Below are 3109 nucleotides of genomic sequence, written 5' to 3'. Positions count from 1 at the left end.
TACCACCCTGCCAGCCTCTTTCCCTCTTACCTTGGAAATAAGGACAACATCACGTTTATTAGCTCAGGGTTCACAGTTTTCATTAGAAACAAACCACGCAGGGATTTTTAAGCATTTAGAATAGGAAAAGCAACAACCAACTAATAAATTTGGAAAGGCTACGCCACAGTGATGAGCAGAACAGGAAACATCGATGCCTCCATGCACCATCTTTTCAGGAGCTCCAGAAGCAATGGGTACCTTGGCACTAGTGGGATAGTGCCAAGTAAATCATCAGGAGAACATTTCAGAAGAACAAAAAGAATATCTGGCAGCACGAAGGGGAAGTGGTGAGTAGGGTGTATAATGTCCATAGTATGGGTGGGTTTGCAATGGGAAATGTTGGTGTAGTCAAAGAAGACCTGAGAGCAGCCAGCTGCTCTTCCACCACAAATCAGCTTGTTTCAAGGTATCTGCCCTATGGACAGTATTGTTAGAACAAGTCCAAGAATAACAGCAAGGTCTGAGGTATCTGAATATGTCGGATTGTCTAACAAAGACATCTGAAAGTCTGCAGAGGCCTCATTCCCTGTGGAACAGCCGATCCCACTGGAATGAGATGTTGCTGAATGCGGTGAGCAGAGAAGCCGTTAACAGCATTAGCAGAGAATCATAGTATGGTTTGGGTTGAAGGGACCTTAAAGCTCATCCAATTCCAAGCCCCTGCCATGGGCAGGGACACCTTCCACTAGAGCAGGTGGCCTCAGTCCACCTCCTGAGCAGTGCTCCATTAACCTGAGACAGCAACTCATGTGGTGAGTTTCGGGGTGTGCCCTGGGAGAATGCGGGGAGAACCTTAACCACAGCACACGTTGTGTTAGACTATTTTATCACTTCTAACAACGACTTTTCTGTCCCTTTCACTGCAGGGGAGAGCCTGCAGCAGGTTGATACGTCACAAAACCTCTCACAAACCATTGCTGAAAGAAATGCTGCTGCTGGTATGGAACAGACCAACCGAGAGCTTGTGATCTTGCAGAGAGCACTCCCTCAGCTCTAAAGCAAAGGTGATGTAGTCAAAGTAAAGGGACATGGACAATGGAAACCCACTAATCTCAGTCACTTGAAGCTAAGCTAGACAAGACATGCCAAAAATAAACCTTAGGGAATAACGCCGCATTAACAACAGGCAGTGGATTCGAATGGCTGGAGTGAGAGCTCACAGCCCCGCTGCTGCACAGCGCTACTTGCAGTCCTGTGGTAGAAGGCTACAGGGCCAAGATGCCAGGAGAACATATACATTTTTGTATTGTCATAGAATGATTTTGGTTGGAAAGGACCTTAAAGATGATCTAGTTCCAACCCATCATATTCATCACCTACTTCATATAGTTGCAATACAGATAGATATTTTCTTGCTCTCTCTGAACCTGCATCTATACTTGAAGTTATATATATCTATGTCGTCTTATATTCTAAGAAGATTCAATAGGGTTTGCATGAACATTTACTAACTATGTATAGCAGCAGGTTCCCTCTTTCTGCGCAGTGCTATGAGACCATGTGTGACCTTCCCTTCCCCCCAGGGTACTTGTGAATTCATTCTACAAACACTCTGCTACTGACAAATGTACTGTAAGAGATTCTATGCAAATTCTTTAGATTAGTGAGCTAAAAATATTATCAAACATTAGAAATCAGTTGTGAAGCAAACTTGTCTTCTCAGCAAATCCAGATTGTTGAACAGCTAAGAGAAACCAGTCTCAAGCACATGTGCACATTAAGAGATCTAGGACATGAGCAGCAACTGATTTTTCAGCCCTGGTGCAAGTTACGTGAGCGTTTCAACCCTGAACAACCTCCAGGTAATTCCTCTTGTATCCTTCCAACCCACCCAGTCCTGAATGCTGCCCGATCAGCGTCCTTTCAGCTTCACATGAACATAAAACATCCGAGTTTGGGGTTTTTTCCCTCTTTATCTTGCTTAGTTGGCAAAAACCTTTTTGGAGACTTAAAACCCCTTTTTCACAGGATTGTTCTTCCATTGTGGTATAATGAGGGGAAATAACTGGTCAAAATGCCACGTGTGTTTTTATATTATTATTGTGAAATATTTGCTAAGTACCTATATCACAATAAGCACATTTCTATTTATCAAGAGCCTGTGTGTGAGGATCTGGTTTGAATGTTGATTAATCAAATCAAAATCGATCATTCATAGTGCTGGAATTAGAGCAAATTCAGTGCACTGTGTAAAAATGGTTTCACTTGGAATTCATGGGACTTCCTGTGATTTGAAGTTTGCTCTTTCTTGAAGTCAAAAGGCAAAACAATTTAGACACCAAACTGAGCAGTGTGTAAATTCCAGGAACGTCCCTTAGAAGAGTTATCTTAAAAATTTTAATTAAAAAAATAATAACAAAAAATCAAGAGAAGCATTTTGTGCCCCAATTTTAAAAAAAGAATTTATTGTTTGTTTAAGAAACTGTCAACGTTCTGGCAACCAACAAAGACACACGGAGAGAGGGGAGATTTAAATTAGATCTTCTCTGGCACAGGGTGCCCAGAGAAGCTGTGGCTGCCCCAGCCCTGGCAGTGTTCAAGGCCAGGTTGGACACAGGGGCTTGGAGCAACCTGCTCTAGTGGAAGGTGTCCCTGCCCGTGGCAGGGGTTGGAGCTGGGTGAGTTTTGAGGTCCCTTCCAGCCCAAACCGTTTATGAAACTAGCATGAAATCGAACCAGTTACAAGTAGCCTGAAGAGAAAATTGTAACCAGGGAAATAAGTGGCCAAGTGCCAAGTTCCATTCACCAGCAAACACCCGGCACCACAGTGTGATTCACGCGTCCCCGTTCGCACAAGCCGGAGGTTTGCAAGTCCGAGGTGAGTTTTGAGGTCCCTTCCAGCCCAAACCGTTTATGAAACTAGCATGAAATCGAACCAGTTACAAGTAGCCTGAAGAGAAAATTGTAACCAGGGAAATAAGTGGCCAAGTGCCAAGTTCCATTCACCAGCAAACACCCGGCACCACAGTGTGATTCACGCGTCCCCGTTCGCACAAGCCGGAGGTTTGCAAGTCCGACTAAAGCGCTGACAGCGTGAAGCCGGGTAAACAGAGCACAGGAGCGGCAC

At 44.3% G+C, this 3109-nt stretch overlaps 1 protein-coding gene across 1 annotated transcript in view; it reads right to left on the bottom strand.

The window, feature by feature from the left end:
* Positions 1–3109, bottom strand: part of ETV4 (ets variant 4) — a gene marked incomplete at its 5' end in the record, with an annotated part of 11027 nt that overhangs the window by 7638 nt on the left and 280 nt on the right. The gene's annotated exons all lie outside the window — the stretch shown is intronic.

This window comes from Nestor notabilis, unplaced genomic scaffold (genome assembly GCF_000696875.1).
Source record: "Nestor notabilis isolate BGI_N333 unplaced genomic scaffold, ASM69687v1 scaffold16445, whole genome shotgun sequence".
NCBI lineage: Eukaryota > Metazoa > Chordata > Aves > Psittaciformes > Psittacidae > Nestor > Nestor notabilis.
Note: the sequence above shows the minus strand (reverse complement) of the source record. Positions and strands in the feature narration are given on the sequence as shown.